Source organism: Rousettus aegyptiacus, unplaced genomic scaffold, assembly GCF_014176215.1.
Source record: "Rousettus aegyptiacus isolate mRouAeg1 unplaced genomic scaffold, mRouAeg1.p scaffold_m13_p_12, whole genome shotgun sequence".
NCBI lineage: Eukaryota > Metazoa > Chordata > Mammalia > Chiroptera > Pteropodidae > Rousettus > Rousettus aegyptiacus.
In genome coordinates, this window is record NW_023416287.1 from 13,206,279 (window position 1) to 13,230,645 (window position 24,367).

A 24,367-nucleotide genomic window follows, 5' to 3' on the forward strand; every position below is an offset into this window, starting at 1 on the left:
AAAAATGTGTATAAATTCATAGGCTTTTACAGATGCCCCACCTCTGAGACCAGAGGAGAAGAAAAACGTAATGCTGCCTGATTTCCTTATGAATTTAGACTGCAGCACAGTTTTTATATATTTGCAAACACCTGGCCACCTTTCCTGTGCTCTGTGAAGGACAACAGATCATACAGCTGAGGTTTCAAGGCCAAGGCTTTTGACACTGGAAAACGGGCTTCCATTGGTATTTATTTCTTATACAGTGTCCTCAGCTCCTCCAGAAACTGGAGCTACTACAGGTCCCAGGCCCGGGGTTGAGCAGGGATGCTGGAAACATGTTTAGCCTGGTGAGTGATGTATCAATACATGTGCCTTTTTGGAGTCAATGGTTAAAAGTGAGTTATAACACGGACTCTGTCCCTTACTAGCTATGACCTGAGGAACTCACTTAATTTTTCTATGCTTCAGTTTCACCATCTGGGAAATGGGAATGACGATGATACCCACCTACATTATCTTAGTCAGCTATTCCTGTGATGATACTAAGTAACGAACAACCCCCAAATCTTAGTGGTTTGCTACAACGAGCATTTATTTCTCACTCACAGGCCTATATGTCAGCTGGGGGCAACTCTGCCTCAGGCTGCAGGTTGAGTTCAGGTGTTTTTTCATTTTAGGGTGAAGGGAAGCTTGCGTCTGAAGTATGATCTTCCCATGGCCATTCGCAGGAGGACAAGAGGGCTAACCAAATCACCTGAGCACATTCCAAGCTTTGCTGGGTATGGGGTACATCATATCCACTCACATCCCAACAGCCTGCATCAATCATATGGCCAGATTTAAACTCAATGAAGTAGGAAAGCCCATGCAGAATTCTCATCTGTCACAGCATTAATCCTACCATATGTCATTTGGTCCCACACTCGTGTCACTCGGAGCTCCTCAAAGACAGGGACAATGTCTGATCAACTTCTAGACCTCGTGTCCAGGGCAGCACCTGACCCAGAGGAACACAGACACCTTCCATTTGTTCTACCTGTATGGATCACACGCACAGACTCCTTTGACCTTTGCTTCGGGTCGAACTTGACTGGCAGGGAGTCCTAGCAGGGGGTCGGAGGAAAGGAGGAGAGTATGGTCAGGATATTTATTCCTCTAGCTCTCTCTCCACAAGGATAACTGGCTGGGTCTGGCTGTGTCTCTCAGCCGAGCGACCCAGCTCCTGTACCCCAGCTTGCTTTCCATGACTCCTTCAGGTGTTTTTTCATTTTAGGGTGAGTCCTTCCACCCAGGCTCTAATATCTGGGACTTCCTCCTGCCCCTGCCCTTCGCATCTGGGGAAAAGAGGACTCTTACTAGCCCCAAGTACAGTGCTACCCCTATGACTTCCCTACACCTTGCACCTACCTTTGCAATAACCCTTTTATTAATTCCCTTTCGAAATAATTAAATTCAAGTGTGTTGTCTGTTTCTCGCTGACCCTGACTGATACGGAGATGCCTGGGGGACAGTTACCAGACAGGTGCGTTCCTAGCTTTGAGGTCTATGACCATAGACCCTCATGGATTCACAGGCCCAGCCAGAAGACCCAGGATGCTGTGAAGGGTGTGGCCAGTTCTGCTTGTCCTTGAGTGATTAAACTGATGGATCGCCTCCTACCTAGAGCTGTCAAGCTTCCATCCAGGGCTTCATTTAGGGACAGAGCTATCTCTCTCCTGACATATCTGTGGCAGAGAAGGTTTCAATTAGAGCCATGAGGTGCCTCCAATGCCTGACACATCTCACTAGTGACGGTGAAGTAAGTGGGTCCTGCAGCGCCCTGAGGCTCGCCAGCTGGCCTCCCGCACTCTCCAGCACCCACGAACCTGGACAGGCACAGTGAGCCCTCTCTGGGCCCACAGCCGGTTGAATGCTTTAGTTCCCCACCCTGAGAAAACCTCCCAAGCATCCCCTGGCAGGGAATGCAATCAGCATCAAGTTCACTTACAGGCACAACCACCCTCCTTACACCCCCTTTGGAATCCCTTCAATGGCTCCCATTCACCCGAGGGCCCACACACTACCTGACCCCTACCTGAGTTCCTCCCCCAGCCCCAATCCCAGTCAGGATCTCCTGTTTCATACTCCCAAAGCACTCTGGACTCTCCTTCCTAGCTCTTGCCACATTCGTAATTCATCAGTCACTTGTATAATCATCTACACTCTACTCTCCATCACAGCAGTCCTCTTAAAACCTCAGCGAGATCATGAAGTCAAGTCTAGGTTCACTCTGCAGCTCAAACTCTCAGCTGGCTTCATTTTTGACTAAGTAAATGCCGGTCTTCACAGTGGCCCATGAGGCCCTACACAATCAGGACACCATGACCTCCTGTTCCCTCCTCCTCTTTCACTCTGCTCTAGCTACCCTGGCCGCTCTTCAGTGCCTCGAATACTCCCAAATAAGCCCCTGACTGAAGGCCTTTGCCTGTGCTCAGTTCCTTCGCATAGAATACTGCTGCCCACACAGCCTCATGAACAACCCCCACATGCACCTCCTTTTCATTTTGCTAATACCGTGGAGTTACTGTAAAAGATTCGCCATTCCGAGGGCATAGGCGAAGACACAGGACAAATGGGTTTGTTGTTTGTTTGTTTGTTTGTTTTTTCAGTAGCAAATGTATAGAAGAAGACAGTAAGCTAAAGTCACAGCCCTTGTGGGACCCTGTTTTCCAGTGCCAAGTTACCCCAGGTACGCTGCCCTTTTTCCCGCTACTTTATTGGGTCATGTGACCACTGCTCTGGCAGTGAGGAACACAAGGTTCAAATCAGTTCCGGTCTCTGGGGTTCCCTTTTATCCTGAATTGTAAATCATACACCGAATTTTCTGTTTGGTTGCTTTTTAAACAATTCGTTGGGGTAAAATTCACATAAAAGAAAATTAGCCGTTTTAAAGTGAACAATTCAGTGGCACATAAAACATTCACAATATTATGCAACCACTTCCTCCATCTAGTTCCAAAACATTTCCACCACCCCAAAGTAAAACCTCTTGCTCAGTGTACAGCATCTCCTCCATTCTTCCCTCCCCCAGTTCTTACATGTAGGTCATTTAGGTCATTGACCCATTGCGAGCTAATTTTCTTCCATATATATATATATATTATATATATATATATAGTGTGTATAGTCCAACTTCTTTCTTTGGCATATGGATATTAGCTGTCCCAGCACCATTTTTTAAAGATGATTTCCTTCCCCACAGAATGGACTTGGCATCCTTGTCTAATATCTACTGGTTGTAGAAATATGAGTTTATTTCTGAACTCCCAATTCTATTCCATTGATGCATATGATGTATATGATGTATGTGTCTGCCCTAATGCCAAGCCACCCTGTTCCAATTACTTTGTTGTAAGTTTTGAAATTAGAAGGCCTAAGTCCTCCAACTTTGTTCCTTATCTAGATTATTTTGGCTTTGGGGGTGGGGGGTCCCTTGCAATGCCATATGAATATGAGAATCAGCTTTTCTGTTCCTGCAAAAAAAAAAAATGCTGCTGGAATTTTGACAGGGTTTGCACTGAATGTAAATTATGTAAGTCTTCCAATCCATGACTGCGGATTATCTTTCTATTTATTTAGGTCTTCTTTTATTTCTTTCAACAGTATTTTGTATTTTTTGGTTTACAAGTATTTCACCTCCTTGGTTAAATTTATCACCAGGTTTTTTATTCTTTTGGATGTTACTGTAAATGGAATTGCTTTCCTAATTTCCTTTTGGGGTTCACATGAGTATTCTTAAATGCTGCAGGTAAGAAACAATTTGATACAATCTTTCTGAAGTCCAGTTTGGTAAAATATCTAAAACTACATATACCTTATGACTCAAACATTCCAAATTTAGAAATATATTCTAAAAAGATAATAAAACAAGAAGGCATTTGTACAAAAACATGCATTCTTATTTGTTTTAATTATTAAAACTGGCAATGACCTAAATGTCTATCAGCAAGGAACTAGCAAAATGATACATCCATACGATGGAATACGATTATAGCCACTTATAAAAGAATGACGTAGGATTATTTTATTAAAATGAAAGGATGGTCACAACATGTTATTTAGTTTTAGTTTATAAAATAGCATGTGTATCACACTGAGATAAATTATATGTTTATATCAATACATATGCCTCTATCAGATCCAAAGATCTGATAAGACATCTAGCCAAATGTTAATAGTATTTATCTTTGGGTGGTCATATTTGAGAGGTTTTATTTTTAAAAGAGGTATTTTTAAAACCTGAAAGTAAAGCCATGTTGTGCTTTTGAGTGAGAGGACTTAATATGGCAAAGATTTATTTTTTTCTAAATCTATACATTTCAGGCACTCCAAATAAAAATAAGGTGTTTTTAAAAAGATATTTGACAAGACAACTCTAATATTTATCTAGAAGAATAAATGTATAATAATAACCAGGAAGATGTTTTAAACAAAAAGAAAGAGACAGTTGCCCTACCACATTGTAAATGTATTGTTAAGCTACAATATGATACCAACCCTAGAATATGTTCATTTTTCTAATACCGTGGAGTTAGCTCTCAGTACCTGTAGAATGAAAAACTGAATGAACAAATGTCCCTAGTTATCAGAGAAAGGCAACTTTGAACTGTGACTATCAGTGGCAAAAATAAATTATAATGCTTCGTACTGAGGTAGGTGTGTAAAAAAAGATACTAAACATTGCTGATGGATGTATAAATTGGATTCGATCTTTTGGTGAGGCATATTAGTTAGATGTTTACATATGAATGTCAATTACAATGCTGTTTATAACACATTTGGAAGCTAAATTGTGTCCAGTAAGAGATCATTAGTTAAATTAATTATGCTATATCTATATAATGGAATACTATGATGCCATTAAAAATGATAATGTAGATATACATTTCTTGACATAAAAAGATATAATAGACTGTTAAGTAAAAAAAAAAAAACCATAGAACTGTAATCTTCTACTTAACAAGTATTTATAATGGGCCCTCTGTTGCCCCAAACTGATGGGAATCGGAGATCTAAGCTAGTCAGGGCCCCTGTCTCAGTGAGGCTGCCTGCAAAGCTATGGGGAAAGATACTTAAAAAGGCCTGAGTACTCTGGCAGGAAAATGCAGGCTGCTGAAGGATGTCTGACAGGGGACCTCACTTATGTGAAGGTTTCCTGAGTAAGGAAGAACTATCCAGGCATGGAAGACGAAGAGTGAGCAAAGCTGGGCAGTGTTCTCAGAGGAAGTGGGAGAAGTGGGTCTCTATAGCAAGGTCAGAAAGGCAAAGCTTGGCAAAGAGGTTAAGGATTTTGACCTTTATCCAGATATGATGGGAGAAGGCAATGAAGAAATTTAGGCAAGGGAGGGATATGATCAGTCTGGTGTTTTCATAAGACCACTCTGGTTATGATGTAGAGAAGAAAGTGAAAGCTCATAAACCAATATGATTCCATTTTAAAATATGTAATGTATATTATGTATATTACACATATCTACATATACCATAAATACATTTATGTGTATTATATATAATTACATATATTTTATATAGTGATTTATATCAGCTATATATATTTATGCTTCTATATACCTATATATGTGTGTATATCACATAAATGTACATGTTTTACACATATATATCTATATAATATATATACCTAGGTATATAAATATATATCCATGTACATTATATACATACTTAATAGTTTATAGATATATCTACTTAAAGTATATTATACTTATGTACTCAGGTATATTATATATGCTCATATGTATTATATATACCTGTAATTATATATATTATACATATATACTTAAATATACATTTATATACTTATGAGTAGTATACATATAGACTTATGTAAAAATATATATTATATACCTATGTGCACTATATCCCTGTGTGTATTATATATGTTATTTATATTATGCATAACTGATGTATATTATTTACAATCTATGTATTTACCAATACTATGTATATTATACATATATACCTATGTATATCATGCATATATACATGTGTGTGTATATATATTATGTATATGTCCAAGTGTAATATATATGTGTTTACATATACATGTATGCATGCATGGATACCTACATCAAAATGTCAACGGTGGTTAACTTGGGGTTGTGAAATTATAGAAAATTGCATTTTCCTCTTTTTGCTTTTCTTAATTTTCTATCTCTCTCCCACCCTCTGCCAGTAAAGGAATTACAATGTTTGTTTGTTTTTTTGTTTGCTTATTTAAAAGGAGAAATTAAAGACAGTTGGAGGTTGGAGGTGGATCCCTGGCCAGGACACATCCCCAGCCCAGCAACAGGACCCATAGCCTTGAATGCCCCCAGGATGGGCTGCCTGGCACCTCCAAGACCCCTCCCCTGCAGGGCTACTTGGTGGGATTGCCATATTCTTAGAGGAAAGGTACTCCACCGACAGCCTGGCTCCCAGGCAAGACAGGGCAGCCCAAACGTCTTATGAGTTAATCAGGGTGCCACAGGACCCCCAGTCTGCAGAGCCAGGGAGAGGGCTCCCTGGGGAGCCGTGCCCAAATCATGAAAGGCAAAGGGGGCACTCACGAGCCTCAAGTCTGGAGGAGAGAATAAAACTCACAAGTCCCCTGCTCTCTGGAGAGCCAAGTCCGGGCTCTCGGGCTTACAGAGAGCCAGGATGGTCCCCAGACAGGTCTAGAATGAGGCCCAGTCTCAGGCACAACCCCAACCCCTGTGGGTGCCTGGCAACCAGAAGCCCCGAGAAACAAAGAGATTCTGTCCAGGTCTGAGCACGGCAAAATTTTATGTGCATATTTATTGCCCTCCTGGCAATTTTCAAATGCACTGTCAGTAGGAAACTATTTCCCAGACACTAAGACTAATCAAAAGCCTGTTCAAAAACGCATTACACAGGTACCTAACATAACCACATACATTAGATTCTTATGGTTTTATATTCAATTCAACAAAAATTTATTGAGCACAGGCTCCATGAGAGACACCATGCCAGGGGCTGTGGGAGCCCATGGCAGATAATACACAATCCCTGCTTGTCCCCAGCCCTCAGCTGCTCCCGATCTGGGTGGGGGTGAGAAGCAACTAACACATACTGCACAACTCTGAAAGAAGGACCACTGTGCTAAGTGCTATAATGGAAGCCCAGACAGCAAGACGGGAAAACGGGAGGAAGCAATCACTTCTGTCCGGGAGATCAGGGATGGTGTGATGTTGGCCTGATTTTTTCCTGAGCACCACCTCTATTATCTCATTTCACTTTCATAGCAACCATATGGGATACGAGTTATTATTGGCCCCATTTTACTGATGAGAAAACTGAGGGCTCAGAGAAGCAAAGTAGATTGCCCAATGGCACTCAGGTAGTCGAGTATGTTTGATTCCATTATTTGGGCTCTATGGATGACATCAGTGGTTCTTCCCCAGGGATACATATCATCATAAGTCAAGAATTTTTTCAAAATGTACACATCCACACCCCACTGAAGATCTCTGGGGGAGAGGGTTTTGAAAAAGCTCTCCAGGTGAATCTGATGTGCGTCTTGATTTATACCACACTATGAGAGCTTGAGTGGGATTCCAATGGATGAGGTGGGGAGGAAAAAAACCTTCCAGGCAGATAGAACCGAATAAGCAAAAGGGCAGAGCTAGGAAAACATAGGTCTTCTTTGGAAAATGTGACTGTCCTAAAGCAGAAGGCCAAAGAACCCAAGGAAGAGAGAGGCAGGGTCTGCCAGTGTGCACGGGAGACCTTCCCTATCACCGGCACCCTTCCTGACTGCTCAAACCCTGTCTGTGGCTCAGCCATGACCTCTTCCCTGTCCGCACAGGCCGCAGCCTGAGCATCAGCCTTCAGTGAGTAGTGCGATCTGCTGGCACCGTGGCTGAAAGCAGCCACAGTTCAAAGGGAAATGAGGGTCTGCCTGACATTATTGAGCACCTCCTAATTGCCAAGCACTGCACCGAGACCCTTGCATACATTATCTCATTGATCTTTCCTGACAGCTCTGAAAGTTCTATATTGTTATCTGCACTGTTTAAAAGATTAATGAGGTTCAAAGAGTAATTTGCCTAAGGTCACATAGTCAATAAGTGACCTAGCCAAGATTCGACCTCGTGTCTGATTTCAATGCTCATGCTCTTACCTCTGGGATTGAGTGCTTCCGGAAGGTTGTCAAAGGGGCTCAGACAAGAGGAAGATGAGGCTGGGTCATGTGAGGAACAAGGGATCAGTGGAAACTATTCCCAAATAAAGACTAAATGTAGCTGTATAGACTGGGTTCCCTTAAAAGCAGAGCCTGAAACAAGGATTTGGGTGCAAGTAGTTTATTTGGGAAGCACCAGCAGGGAGTGGGGGAAGTGAGGCAGAGAAGAGAAGGAAGTCCATAAAGGGTACAGGTTACCACAGTGGGCAACTGGGATTCAGTCCCCTGAGGAATGTCTTGGAGACTATGTGGAGCACACATCAAAGCTGCCCTACAAGGAGCAAGGAAGCTGGCACCTTTACGTTCCCATTGTTTGAGGGCTGTTCCCAGAGCACTGACTCCCACACTGCTAGCCTGCCCATTTTGAGGGCTGAATATATGCCCTTGCCAGAGAACCCCTTCAGGCAGAGAAGTTAACAGAAGCCTTCAGTGTACCTAAGAATGCTCTGCAGGTGACCTTTAGGGCTGGCTGATGGGATATGTGTGGGACATCAATAGCAATGACTATGGTCAATACTTAGGGACGTGAACAAGGCATCTCTCAAGATCTCCTTGTGTAAATCAAATCTAGAAGATGAACAGAAACTATATCAAAAGAACTAAGCAGAGGAGACAGTGGTTAGGAACCAGGCTATTGTTTTCATTGACGGTCATAAGCCTCGGTCACTCTTTTTTGCTAAACATTCTCCTTGTGTATATGTGTGTATATGTGTGTATGAATGTTTATGCATGTACATATCTGTGTGTATATGTGTGTGGAAGCTGCAAACATCAGCTCTGCAGTTGCTTACCAGACACTGTCACTTCCTAGTTCTGTGATCTTGAGCAAGTCATTAATAAGCCACCCAAGACTCAGTTTCCTCATTTGTAAAATGGGTATACTGGTACTGCCAACCTCACAGAATGGTTTGGGGGAATAAAATGAGGTAATACTTCTAAAGCAGTTTGGCGAAAGCCTGAGCGACTATGCAGTCAACGCAAGGTGATTCTGCGTGTATGTGTGGACACCGAGGCCCCTTTAAGGTTCCAATGATATTGATCTATTTATGACTTTTGCTCTGTGTCGTGTTTTGGTCACCAGTGGAATCGGTCAGGGGAAAGTCTAGCAAATGACCACAAAACCAGCATGATGTCATCTGAGGGGATGGCCCAAGAGGATCCAAGAGCCAGGACGGTGGATAGAAGTATCACCAAGTCAGGGAGAAGGGTGTCCCTGGATTCAGGACATAGGACAACATGAATCAGCCTGTGATGCCAAATTCTCTTTTACACAATACTGCCAGACAGACCAGAAGCCTCAGGCCAGCTGTGCTCATGGGCATAAAATCTCAGCGTCTTGGGTGAACACGGATTAATTCTTTTCACTGGACTATAAACCCCTCACCGCCTTCATCCAAACAGATCTAGAAAAAGAGATTTCAGAACGACATCTCTCCCTCTTACCACATAGGGGGGCTCTGCATTTGGCTGTTTATCTCTAGCCTCGGGGCCTAAGATGATTATTCTGATAAACTGGAATGAATCTTTCGGCAGAAGGGGAGCTGGCAATAGCCCTGCTGATTTATCACCCTTTTCAACCCAGTTGGGTTCCAAGAGAATAAATCTTGCTTGCCTCTGGCTAGATACCCGCAATCATGCCATGGACCATGACTTTCATATCCCATTAACTCTGAATTACTCAGTCTGGGGCTGAGCTGAGAGGTAATTTAAAATGGCAAAAGGGGAAAAATGTTCTGATTTAGATCTGATAGAGACTGGATTAAGTCCTCCCATTTTTCAGGGCTTAAATGTGAGCTCTGTGGAGGGGAGCTCCTGTGGGTTGGATCGGATTCCTGTGGAGAACTTGAGCCCCAGATTAAATGAAAGAACTCGAGTCAAACACATGTTCCAAAGGTCTGGAGGCTCCACCTCGTACCAAACCACGAGGCAGGTGCTGAGCTTCTCCAGAAATCGGTCCATTAAAAATCACCACTCTCCAGAGTGAAAATCATCGCGACCCTTTAGGGTAGCAATTTGGCATCACCTATCAAGCTGGAAAAAACAAAAAACGAAAAACAAAAAACACAGATATTTCACTACAAAAACACTTGGCCATATTCAGAAGGATGTGTACAAAGATATTTATCACTGCCTTATTTATAATACTGAAAAATCAGAGACAAATAACATGGTCCATCGGGAGCAGGATGTCTTAAGCTTTCTTAAGAATAGTATACCACATTATAAGAGAAGAAGCACCCATGAAAGAAAATGAGGTAGAAAGAGGTTCAAGACATATTATAGAGTAAAAAAATTAAATAAAAATCAAAGGGCAGAATAGTTTCATGTAAACTGTGCTCCTGTTTCTCAAAAAAAAAAAAAAAAAAAAAAAAGCTATTGGAAGGTCAGTTGAAACTACTGGTTTCTTTTTTCCTCCATCTTCACTGTCTCAATATGTAAGGCATGCTTCATTATAAGCAATCACACAGCCCTCTGCAGTTTGAGCCAATTTCAACATCCCAAAATAAAATTCACATCCAACCCAACCTGGTATTTTAGTGTCTCTGATGAGGCCTTTTTGCCAGGACCACTTCTGGTACCCAGCTAATATGTATGGACTGCCACAAAAACTACTGGATCAGAAGGAAAGAAGAGAAGCTTTTTCACAGCAGGAATCTGTCTGGCTCTCACCTTCCTAGTGAACATAGAGAGCTATGTTCTTATGGCATCGAATCACCTGCCACAATTACAGGGATAAGCTCTCAGGCTTCTCCACACCCATGATCTAGGCTGATGAGGAGGTGGGAGGCCTGGTGAGTATGTGGGAGTCAACACTCATGAAATTTTGCTCTTTAAGAGCAGAAAGCCCTTAGTCTGGCATTCGAGGCCTATGGAAATCTGGTCCTGCATTAGCCAGGACAGAATAAGATACGCCACAATAACATAAAAACCCAAAATCTCAGTGGCTTAATATAACAAAGATTTGTCACCCACAAAAAGTCCAGTGCTAATTCGTTGGCCCTCTTCCATGCAGTGATTCAGAGATCCAGGCTGTTACATTCTATGGTTCTGCCATTTTGACATGTGGCCTCCAATGTCACTGCAACAGGAGAAGGGAGAACTGAGGGAGACATATGTGTTCCTAAATGCCAGCCAAGAAATCACTCTGACTAGTCCATTGGTCAGAATTGTCACATGGCCCCACGCTAATCCTAAGAGAAGCTGGAAAACAGAGCACTTTTATGTCTTAGGAAAAAGAAACTGTGCACTTACCAGCTTGTCTTAACTCCAGATCCCAACACGCCTTTCCAACTTTATCTCACACACACCTCCCCACTCACCTGTGATGCCCAGCCTCCTCCACTCTGATGTCCCCTCAAGAGAAAGGAGATCAGACTCCAGCCTCCAGATAGATGGGATACCTCCCACGCCCAGTGTCCTGCCTCTGTGCTTTTGCTAGTGCTATTCAATCACTCATCCATTCATTCAAACATTTATTGTGCATTGATAGTATCCAAGCACTGTGCTAAGTCCCGAGGAAACGAAAATGAGCAAGACAGATACAGTCTCGACCCCCATGAAACTTAGAGCCCAGGGGCCCATGTCCACCACCTCTGCCTTCTAAACCCCACTGGGCTCTGTTCGGCCTCCATCTTACCTCACCTCATCTCTAGTGTATCGGGAGGATTAACTGAGCTAATGCATGGAAAGTTTATAACCCAGTACCTGGCTCAACACAAATACCCAACAAATGTGAGTTGTCAGTAATAGCAGCCTGAGAGGTTGCTCTGCACATTCCAGAGTCTATTATTACTGTTCTACCACACTCCTCTCCTTGGGCTGAATTTCCAACCCTTTTTCCTCACTTACTCATAGGAGAGGACCCTGTCTGTAAATTTAGCACAAGGCACCTAACAGACGTCACAGGGGTTGAAACTGCTCGTGCAGTTCTTAAAACTTTTTCCTTTGGGTCTTGAGAGAAAACTGGTGTTTTTTGATATCAGGAAAACTGAGGCTCCTTGAGAGGGTTCTAGGACCTTTACCACATACATTTACCCAACGAATCTAGAATGAAGAAAGACGAAATTTCTTGATCAAATTTAATTCAAATTACTGACTTTAAATATTGTAAGAAAAGAGATAATGAAGACTTTGCAAGAAAAGAGATAATGAAGACTCACTTCCTGTGGGTTCCTGCTCAGATGTCACTCCCCAGAGAGGCCTTCCCAGACCACCCTGCCTAAAAACACCATCTCTATCATTCTCTGTTTTTTGACTCTGCTTTATTGTTCCTCGAGCCATTTATCAAAACAATAAACAATGAGCTAGTCAAGATTTCAGAGCCCCTCAGCCTAGCGAGTGGGCCATTGCCATATCATCCAGGGCACTGACTGGCTCTAAATCTGAGTAGCAGGTTCCTGGCGTACAGAGAACGGGTGGGGTCATTCTTTACAGACAGACAGACACACACACACACACACACACACACACACACACACACACACACCCCAGTACTGAGTCCAGAGTCTGGAAGCATACATGCTCTTTAACAAGATGGCAGGGAGAGCATTAAGAAGTATGCCTCTGCATCTTAACTTTTTAAATCATGTTAAACTCCAGGATTTCTGTAGGTGCTTGTTTATAAATAAAATTAGATTCGTCCAAAACTGAGTTATTCTTCATGGTCGGTTAGTTATTACTGGGAATTTAAAAGCACTTATTTGGATAATATCCAGGTCATTTGGAGTATGCATCTTCTAAAAGTTGGACCCATTACAGATAAACACCCATGCTGGGCTGCAGGCACAAGAAGTAGCAATATGCCTCATTTCCTAGATCATCCATTAAAAGGACAACTCCTTCCCCCATCTCCTAAATATAGCCTTTCTCTAAACAAAACACTCAGTCCATAGCATGGGATTGCATTTCTGTCCCAACGTGGGTCTCTGTTAACATACCTCATGCTGCTTTTAAAACTCGGAACGATTGGCTGAATCCTTTTAAGAAAATTAGGCAACTAAAGATGCCATTAGTTCTGGAAATCCCATCACATACACGATAGAAGCACAGTAATTATTTTTAAGGCCACTATTTTTTTTTATAACACTGGTCATTTCTGGGTATTAGCTCAAACAGCCAGAACTCGGACCCTCTTTAGAAGATGCCCTTAGAATCAAAAAGAATATAGCTCATTGCAAAATTTGCTGGTGGTTTTTTATCTTTCATTCAATTCCCTTGTCAGCTAGATATAGGATAACCATATAATTTATTGCCCAAAGAAGATACTTAAAAGAGTGAAAAGGGCTCTATTAATAATGATGCCAGCACAACAAACTGGGCATGCAGTCACCCTAGCTTTACATTTGATGAGCGAGGTACTGAACCAGACTGTAGGGTAAGTGTGCTGAAGTCCTGGAAGTTAAGCATGGTGGAAAAAGCTGGAACTAGATCAGGGACCAGCAAATTTTTTCTTAAAGGGCCAGATAGTAAATATTTAACCTTTACAGACCAAAAGGCCAAACTGAGGATATAATGCCGGCAGTTATATAATCATTTAGAATGTAATCATTCAAAAATATAAAAATTATTCTTAGTAGTTGGCTGGATTTGTCCTGCGGGCTGAAGTCTGCCAACCTCAAAGCTGGAGCATCATAGACATTAATTACTGAGCTTGGATTTAATTCTGTGGCCAGTAATTTCCAGAGCTACTTTTATTTTAGGAGTGGAAACATGTCCTCAAATGAAAGCATATATAGCAGCCCAATATATTTGCAAAACAGATAAAAATGGGTGTGCTGTATTTGAAATGGGAATGAAAGAAACAGTGAGACAACCTCTCTCGCCCTTAGCAGCAAGACCAGAGCCCCGAGGGGTCCTGCTCACCCCCAAAAGAAAACCACAGCCACAGCCAGTGGGGTGCCCTCTGAGACTTCTGAGGAGAGGAGTAAAATGATCACAGCCGAGTTTTACACAATCCCTCTGGGGACAGTACGATTGGAGGGCAGACCTCCTGGAGCAGGGTACAGCCTGGAAAGCGTGGATGGAGGGATGTTTCTGAAGCAGATATCAGGCACACAGACGTGGGTCTTGAGCAGGCCAAGGCATCCAGGCAGAGCAGGCTTCATGGGCATGTGACCCGTGGAGTCTCATAGGGCCCCGTGCACAGAAGAGTCCCACACTTGGTTTAATGCTCTGCTCTTATCATCTTGAAATTCTTAATATTTTTTTTCAACCGGAGCCCTGAATTTTCATTTGCACTGGGCTCCGCAAATTATGTAAGTGGGTCCTGCATCCCAGGATGACTCACAGGAGTCTGAGCACGGCAGTCTGCACCTTCCTGCCACTGGCCTGGCCAGGGGCACTCGACATAACCCCTGGTGTCAAATGCTCTTTATAAAAACCCTAGGTATTTCGCAGCTCTTCCTCTGAGTCTCAGACCATCCCTCCACAGGGTGTTTGCTCCTTCACAAGCACTCAGGAATGCCCACCCATCCTCCCTCCACATCCTGGAAACCCCAGTCTCAGCTGATTAGCCCCACCTCCAAGTCTCTGAGGTACCAACTCCAGTCAGATGCTCTCTACCTAGCACCCAGAGGGAACACCATTGACCAGACGCTATTGCTGCTTCCTGATGACCTGCAAGTGTGTCCATAGACAAGAAATCCTAAGGTCACTTTGGGTTGGGCTCCACCAGGAGCAGATGCTGAGACAAGGATTCAGGTATAAGGTGTTTATTTGGGACACGACTGAAGAAAGCCCCAGAAGGCAGCGAGAAAATGAGACTGGGATGAGGAAGCAGATGATAACGGGTGCAAGTTACCACTGTGGGAAACTGGAGGACTCTCTGGGGACGATGACTACACTTGAGGATTTTCTCCTTGATGGGTTAGAAAGCTAGAGTATTTATCATCAACTCCCACGTCTCCAACTCAATGGGTTGAGCTGCTTCTGGGGTCCTCAGAAACAACAGTGTTTGCTGTACTCTAAGAGCTGCTATAAAGGAATGACACAGATTTGGGGAAGAAAGTAGACTTTGGGGCACTCTAACTATGAAAGCTTACCTGCCATGATATCTTCAGCCAGTCATTCAAAAAACACACCTTGAACACCTGTTAATCGCCAAGTTCTATTTGTACATACAGCACTGTTCTACATATTGTAGAAAAAGACCATAAATAGGATTTACAACTGGGCGTTATCATTTATAAAAATCGAAAAGCAGGAAGAAGGCAGATGGGTTCATCCATGAGAGGCCACGACCACCTCACCCTAGTTTCTTAACACAAGCAGCTCACAGCCTTCCTTTTAGACCTGAGAATACTATTCCGAGACTCCAAGACTTCAGGGGGTGGGGCCTGAAACACGCAGAGAAAGGAAAAAAGGACTAGTCATGAGCTAGAGCCTTCAAATGGCCTTTAAGAGTAGCATTGGTGGGCGAGAGACCACGAGGAAGCTCTTGCAAGAGCAAAGATGAAAGATAACGGGGGCCTGGAGTGAGGTGTCAGCAGTAGAAATGAAGAAAATCAGACAGATTTGGAATATAGTTTAAAAGTAGAGTTAATCAAAACAAAAGGCTTTTAAGGGATACACAAAGGATATGTGTTTGAACAACATTATGATCTCTTTGTTAATTAATATTTTTAACTTTTAAAACACATAACATGGACTTCATTCACCAGTGGTGGGGTTATACAATAGTGTGGCCATTTTGGAAAACAGTGTGAAAAACGTTAAACATAGAGTTACCACATGGCCCAGCAATTCCGCTCCTAGACATAAGACCAAGAGAACAGCAAACAAATGTCCACATAAAAACTTGTACGTAAATTTTCAAAGAAGCGTTATTTATAAGAGCAAAAAAGTAGAAACAACCCAAATGTCTATCAACTAATGAATGAATAAATACAACATGATATATCCAGACAATGGACTATTATTTGGCAATAGAAAGGAATGAGGAGCTGACAAGGATAAACCTCAAGACATCAGGCTAGGTGAAAGAAGCCAGTCACAGGAAAACCATATTATACAATTCTATGTGTATGAAACATGCAAAGAAAGCCAGTCTATAGAGTCAGAAAGTAGATAAACGGTTGCCTAGGGCTAGGGGATGCAGTTTGGGGGAAATGGGCAGTAACTTGGTAAAGGATACAGGACTTCTTTTTGGGGTAACGAAAGCATTCTAAAATTGATGGTGATAATATTTATGCATTTAAAAATATACTAAAGAACACTGAATTGTACACTTTTAATAGGAGGATCATATGGTATATGATTTACATCTCAACAAAACTGTTATTAAAAATATGAAGTTCTAATATTGAGTAAAAAATTGACAATATCACTGTCCCCTTACAGTTCCCATTCTAGTGAGGAGAGAGGGCAATAAATAGTAAATGCGAGAAATAAATCATACAGTATGTTGCTATGGAAGGTGATCAGCACCATGGAGAAAATAAAGCAGAGTAAGGAGATAGAAAAACCTGGGGTGACTGGGAGAGCTGCAGTTTTAAATGTGGGGGTCAGAGAGGAGGTCATTGAGAAGGTGACATCTGAGCGAAGGCTTGAAGAAGTTGGCCACGAGGACTTCTAGGGACAGGGCGTTCCAGATGGAAGGCGCACTGGCATGTTGAGGGAATAGTTCCAGGAGAGCTGGAGCAGCTTGAGCAAGGAGGGCAGGCGTGTGAAGGGAGGGTGATGAGGTAGAGGGGAAGCTGGGTTCTTGCAGGCCCCTACAGGGCTGAGTGAGTGTGGGGCCTTTTGACTGCTCAGATCGCATGCACAGCTTCAAAGTGAAATGGTATGACTTGATGGGGTAAGTGAGAGCTTGTCTCTCCTCCCCTTACTGGCTCACTAGGCTGGAGACCAGGGCTCCTGCCAGTCTCAAGTGAGCAGAGAAACCAGGTGGCCCATGCCCACACAGGCAAAGGAGATAGGAATATCATGGGGATCTGCCAAACTCCAGCCCCAAAACAAAAACAGGAAGTCGGGAAGCAACGGGCTGACAGGAAACTGCAATTTCACCATCTAATAACCCAGCATGTTTGCAATATTCAGGTTCCAATTTTTGAATCATCGTGGTCATTTAGAGATCACAAATGATTTCCAAAGTGGGCTGCCCAGGGAGGTGGTTGTGCAAATCTATTTTCCAGAGCCTTCGTATTCCTAGGCTGATCAGAGCATGTGGAACCAGAGGGAGGGGGAGGGGATCCTCAGGTTGGAAAAAAGAAATGGAACCAGCCTGGGGTCCCAGATGGTGTTTCTACTCCAGCTTTGCTATGCACCTACTTTGTGACCTAGGTCCAGTCACCTCACTTCTCTGAGCCTTTTCCTTACAGGGATGACTAGACCTGACTTGCTCACCTCATCAGGATGCTGTGAGACACCCCGTCAAGAGAAACAGTGGGAAACACCATACACCGAGCCCACCCATGTGCCTGCGACAGCGCCTTCATTGCTTTGAACAGCTTTACTAAGATATACTTTATGCATCGCAGAGCGCACTCATTCTAAATACACAACTTAATGATTTTTAGTGAATTTATAGAGTTGTATAACTATTGCCACAATTGATTTTAGAGTATTTCCATCACCCCAGAAAAGATCCTTCCAGAGCAATCCTTTGGAATTAGAGTTCTGTACATAATGACATTAATGCCATATAAAAGTAAAAGAGAAAAATAGCAAAGTATTAGATTGGATAATATGAAATTGCCATTCTTATAAGTTTAAAACGTCTAAATATTGGCAATTTCAAGTCATTTAATCTTTTTTTTTTTTTTAGAAAAAAGAACGTTTACAAACCCAGTACTATAAAATTACAGTTTACATATTAACTCATATACTCTGTGATTGCCTTTGAATTGCCTATGTTATGAATTTATGCATTGTATTATCATAGAGAAAACAGTGTATGTTGGACTTTGCAGGTAATTTAAGGGATTTGGGATTTTTCAAGGGAGAAGTTTTGACTATACTTAGTTTTCTCCTTAGACACTATACTTAGAAATGAATCTTCACAGAGATTGCCCACTTTAGAGCCAGCTCAAGCTAGGATCTTCGGTTTGCAGGTGAGAAAAATGAAGCTTAGAAAACTTAGGTAACCCATTCTTGCACTACCAACTACACCACACTGTTTTAAGAAATGTGAACAAAATTTTGAAAGTGGACAACCACCTTGTATCTACAGCATAATAGGATTATTATGGTTTGTCCTTTCTTTGTTATTATTTTGCATGCTTACTTTGGAGTGGGGGGCAGTTAGGTGTTCTTTGTCTCCTGCTAGAGTCTAAGATCCATGAGAAGAGATACCAGCCAGGTCTCCTTTTCACACCTATCTTCTCAGTACTTAGCTGTACAGCTCTTGCCATATAGTACATGCCCAATGAAAGCTGAATGAAATGAATGTGATGGGGAGGAAAGACCCTGATTTTTATATGTACACACTCAACGACAGAGAGGGAGGGAGGGAGAGAAGGAGAGGAGGCAAATGCCTGGCATCACTGTAGACATCAAAAGATATTTTGTGGAGAACGACTGTATGAATGTGTCCAATAGGCTTTTGTGTCAACATATGGCAGACCCGTTTGGAGCCGCTCAAGCAGGCCCTCTGTATCTCCTCTCTGCTTGAGGATAACACAGGGCAGTCTGCCTTCCAGCACCAAAGTCGTAAGTTTTCAATCCCAAACCTGGGAAAGAAAACAAAGGCCCAGAGAAAGGGCAGTGCGAAGAGCATCACACTTCGAGAGGTGCCAGCAGTCGTTAAGGGGCGAGAGGCCAGAGCCCAGGCCAGGGAAGTGGCAGGGGAAAATGTCCAGAGAAGCAGGGAGGTTCAATGCTGGAGCTGCTGCGAACGCCCCCTATTGGGCTTTCCAGGGCTCGCAGGCAAGAGAGAGCTGTGCAGATGTAGGGAGGGGACCTGGGGTGCAAGAGTGGAGGTAGGGCTACTCCTCAAGGATCAGGCTGGCTTTTACAATCCCACAGCGAGAAAATGTTGCAACCCCTCCCCCCACCGGCCACCACTCTCTTCCCTAACTCCTCCAAAGGGAAGAGGTGCCACCAGTCTAACTTAAGCCATTGACTGAACATGGGTGCTAAGGGACAGGGTCCCTGCGGTAAAACCTGCGTGGTATGGAGTTCTTTGCTTCCTGCTTCCGTGCAGGAGCCTGCACTGGGAGTTAACAGTCACCATCTCCCCTCTTAATAAGGCAGTTTTGCATCTCCTATTGGGTGTCTGTCTGCTTCTAGCACATAAATCCCTGGGGGATGTCTATCAAGCAGGGAGAGGTGACTGGCATTTCTGAAATCTGGCAGAATCTCTGGCCTGGCTAAGACGGCCAACTGTTGATTCCCAGAAAGATATACAAAGAAACTTGGGAATCACTCCTCAGCCTAGAGGAAGGTCTGGAACGATGCACACCCAGTGGGATACACACCCAGAGGGCGAGATGGTTGAGCGAGAGGAGCTGGTGAAGGTGCTTCCAGTGTTCGCATAAACTTTTGTATAGGTTCCATTTTTATAATAAGCGTGTGATACTTTGTAATGAAGTGGCATATAATAATATAAATCCTAATTTAAAAGTCGGTTAACACAATGCCTGGAGTGATCCCTATTACAAACTATGGTCTTTGGGTGATAATGATGTATTAATGTAGGCACGACAATTGTCATAAATGTATTTCTCTGGTGAGGGATATTGATGAAGGGGGAGGCCACGCATTTGGAGATGTGGGGGTGCATGGAAAATCTCTGTACCTTCCTCTCAATGAAAACTGCTCTTTAAAAATGTCTCTCTTAAAAAATGTAGTCATTTTTAAAAGTTGGTGGCCAGCATTATATCCCAAATAATCATTTAATAATTATGAAAATCATATACATCTACCTATTTGAGAAAACAGCAAAATTATGAATGTCCTATATGCTGCTGATGATTTATTGGCAATTAACCACTCCAGGCCTCAGTTTTCTCATCTCTAAAATGGACATAATAATGTCTGCCTCACAGATTTACGGGCCTCTCTGTGACAATGCGTAGTACAGTGTCCCGAAGACATAGAGTGATATAATGGATGTCTTCATGGAGAGCATTTCTGGTGTTGTCTAGGAAACTGGCTGGTTTAAATCATCTGGCTTGGATTTAAAAACAATACAGCTGCCAACGAGAGCTATTCATTAAACAAATGAAATGCTTCCACGGCCTTCCCACAGTGACGGTCGAGGATACCTATGTCATATTGTGCTCAGTGTCTGGCACACAGCACAGCTCTGCACAGAGAAAACACTCAGTATACACTTGTTGAATGAGCATGTTTTATGTTAGCAGCCACACTGGAGAGATATCATCACCATTTTCACAGACAGGGAAATCAAGGCTCAAAGAGAAAAGGGAAGAATAGCTTTGATGATGTCAAAGTTATTTTCAACCAAACTCTGCCTTGTTTCTATGAATTAAGGGCAAGAAGAGAAGGAGGCAGGACCAGAGGACTGATGGGAAGAGAGGATAGAGAATCCAAGTGATAAGTTCTTACTTGAATTAAGTTGCAGAGGGGAAATGCCATTTTGGTGGATAAATGTATTGCCAAGAAATGAACACCACCTACTTTTTTGGTTCTTTATCTGCCATGGCAACCTGAAAGCTTAGAATCAGATTTATTGCTTAAGTAACAATCGCCCCATAGTCGAGCAGCACCTACTTCTGCTTCCCTCCCAGAGCAGCTTTCTGATTTATGTTCCTCTCGGCCCAATGGAAGCGCCCAACCCCTGCCATAAACCTGAAGCGGCCTAGAGGAGTTTTCGCATATTGTACTAATTGTCCTGTTCTTTGATTCCCGGTATTTCACTAGCCTTACACTGATCACGGGAGTAATATCAACTGTAATTAGGCATCATAAGGATAATGATTTCATTAAAGCTCCTTTAATGGGTTCGGACATGTACAAGGAAAGGTGTTATACAACACAGTCAAACACTTTATCACCCTGTGATAATTGGAGTTGCTGAATTATAGCAACAGAGCAACCGAAGGTAATTTCCTATTTGGCCAAAGCCGTCTGGCCTCCCCCCAGGCCTCCAATTATCATATTTCTTCTTGGAATCAGGTCCCCCTTCCATTCAGAAGCTGTTGCAAGCTCCAAGCTATTACAGTGGACTCTAAGCTTGCACAGGAGCTGTGAAGTTCTAATTTTCTCATTATATAACCTCATCTGTCAGCTATTTACTGGCGAGCCAGCCCTGTTCTTTAGCTCAGGTGATAAATAGGCACGAACAGCTTAGCGAGCAGAGAAGCAAATAAACATTCGAAAATGATCAGGCCCTGAGAATCTTCTATCAGATGATGTTATGGGTCATGGAAAACTTGAGCAAACTGCAGAATGAAACATGAAGAAAAAGCTAAAGCAGTCTTGCCCTCTTTCATTCGGAAGCGCAATAACAGCACTATGCAATTTCTACTACTCAATCTCAGATGGTTCTTTGGATAGTGCTGTCAAACTCAGCAAACTCAGCTGATAATGTAACAAGGGCTACCATTAATTGAGCACCTAGTAGGCGTGCCACAAGGTGGGAAGGTTTTAAAATATATTGACCCCCTCGTCTGACATCAGGAGAACAGTTTGTACTATGCATATTCACTCATTCATTCATTCATTCTCATTATCGAGATTATAACATGCCTGGCAGGTTATAAGTACTACGTAAGCATTAACTATCAGTTTCTCTTCATTTCTATGAATGACTCAATGGCTACTTTGAGCCAAAACACCCAGTATAAACATCAAAAGTGCAACTGTGAATGAGACACGATCACTGCCTTCAAGCTGCTTACTGTTAGGAATGGAATGTTTGTGCCCCACCCCAAATTCATATGAAGTCTATTCCCCAGCGTGATGGAATTTGCAGGTGGAGGTTTCAAGAATGGGATTAGTGCCCTTATAAAAAAGACTACAGAGAGCTCGCTCCTCCCTTCCACCATGTGAGGACACAGTGTGAAGATGGCCATCTATGAACCAAGATGTAGGACTTCGCCAGACACCAAATCCACCAGCACCTTGATCTTGGACTTCCCAGTTGCCAGAACTGTGAATAATAAAAGTTTGTTGTTTAAGCCACACAGTCTATAATATTTTTGGTATAGCAGCCCGAATGAGCTAAGACACTTACAGTCTGGTGTGGGTATAGAAACTACATAAATCATTCTACAAATATTGGCGTTATTGCCATTGCAATGAATGTAATGAAGAAAAAGTACAGGTGCCATAAGAAGATAGAACTTGGGAACTGACCTAAATCCGGTGTAGGAGGAGGGGTCAGCGAAGGTTTCCCTGAGGAAATGGTCTTTAGATTAAGACTTAGAAGTTATCTTGGTGAAGAGGAAGAATATTTCAGAAATAAGGAATGACACGTATGGAGGATCTTATGAAGGAAGGAGTTTGGTGGAATAAACGAATGGTTTGGCTAAAACTTCATGAGCTCTGTTGGGGAGGCAGTAAACACACAATCACATGGCACCTTGTAGAACAAAGTAGGTGTGTGAGTTCTACCCTCTGAGCAATAGGAAACCATTGACGGACTGAAAGAGGGATCGGCTCTGACTGACCATGATTTGTATGACTTCTGGATGACTGACCAACAGTCGATCCATCTAGAAATGTTTATTTTGCAACTACTATATGAAAATCATTTACGCTACAATGTGAAAAGCATAAGAAATCTCTCACCTCTTACCAAATTATTTTAAGAGAATCGTCTTGCCAGAGCATAAGGTTCAGCAGAGAACTGGAGGAAGATACATTTGGAAGACTTGCAACTGAAAATGCTAAGTCAAGAGACCAAGGCTTTTTTTCTTTTAGAGAGGAGAAAACATAGGCAGAGGGCAGAGAGAAACGAACCTTCATTGATTGTCTCTCATCTGCCAGGCACTGTGCTGGATATTTTATCCACAGATGATCTCATATGATAATCAAAACTCTCATAAATTAATTTAACTTAGGCTTCTTTGCTCAGTCATCCTCATATCATCAAACTTCTCCATTCTGACTGCTGAGGCTTAGAGATATTCATAAATTATCCAAACTGAACTCAAGATGCCGAGCATCGCCTTCCCATGCTCACCTTCTTCTAAGACATTCTAGCCCCGCCCACATCCTTGCTACCACACAGATGTCCCCACCCACCCACCTCTCCAGCCACAATTGCTCACCCCCAGACCCTTGACCCAGGGGATCGGTGACACAGATAGGATGAGAGGATCAAGTTCCCCCTACTGAGACTCTGAACTAAACAGACCAGAGTTTGGGTCATTTAAGAGATGGCAGGAGTTCAAAACCCAAGCCTGAGCTACACAGGTCAAAGCTGAAATTGTGGGAAGCAGAAGAGCACCATGCAACAGAAAGTTCATCTGCAGAGAGATGCAGGCAGACAGGGCACAGAAAGATGCAGAGACAAAAAGGCAGTGCAGCCTCATTATGGACAGCATACACTCCGTTTTATAAATGATTAATATGGTAAATTTTATATTCTGTATATTTTACCACTATTAAAAATAAAATTTTTTAAACAGAGTAGGAGTATTCATCTATTCATTCACTGATAGACCCCAAGTGCCTAAAACTTTGTCTAGAACATAACTAGCATTCAATGAATATTTGTTAAGTGAATATATGCCAAAAACTACCATGGAGTTTTCGTAGGTACCAAGCAGATAAGACCAGGTTGAAAGCATAGAGTTTGAAATTATCTCTCCAAGCAAAGAGTGGTCCACCTGGGGAGAAAGTGGATGAGACTCTGAAAAGACTAGGAGACATCCTACTTCTTGCTCATTTTAAACAGTATCATTTTTCCCTGGCACAGACAGGCAAAAAAAAAATGTTACAAATCTAAGTAAAGAAAAAGTACAATAACATTTTTAATTCATGGAGGAAAAAAGACAAATCATCTACTAAAAAAAATTTGCTAATACAGATTTTTAAAAAAAAAAATACTAGTCTTCTGAAAATATAGGAGAAAAAGACAATGACAAAAATTACAAGAAGAAGATAAAAATGGAAGACAGAAAATCGTGATGTAACATATAGATAATTTATTCCCAAAAGAGATCAGAACAAAACAGAAGCAATAATTTGAAAAAAGAGCTGAATGCTTTCTCAAACTAGATAAATATAATCTGTAAGAAG

The 24,367-nt window shown here is 42.4% G+C and overlaps 1 long non-coding RNA gene across 6 annotated transcripts in view; it reads right to left on the reverse strand.

Moving 5' to 3' along the window:
* The window catches only part of LOC107516291, a 292,205-nt gene that overhangs the window by 111,406 nt on the left and 156,432 nt on the right, over positions 1–24,367 (reverse strand). The gene's annotated exons all lie outside the window — the stretch shown is intronic.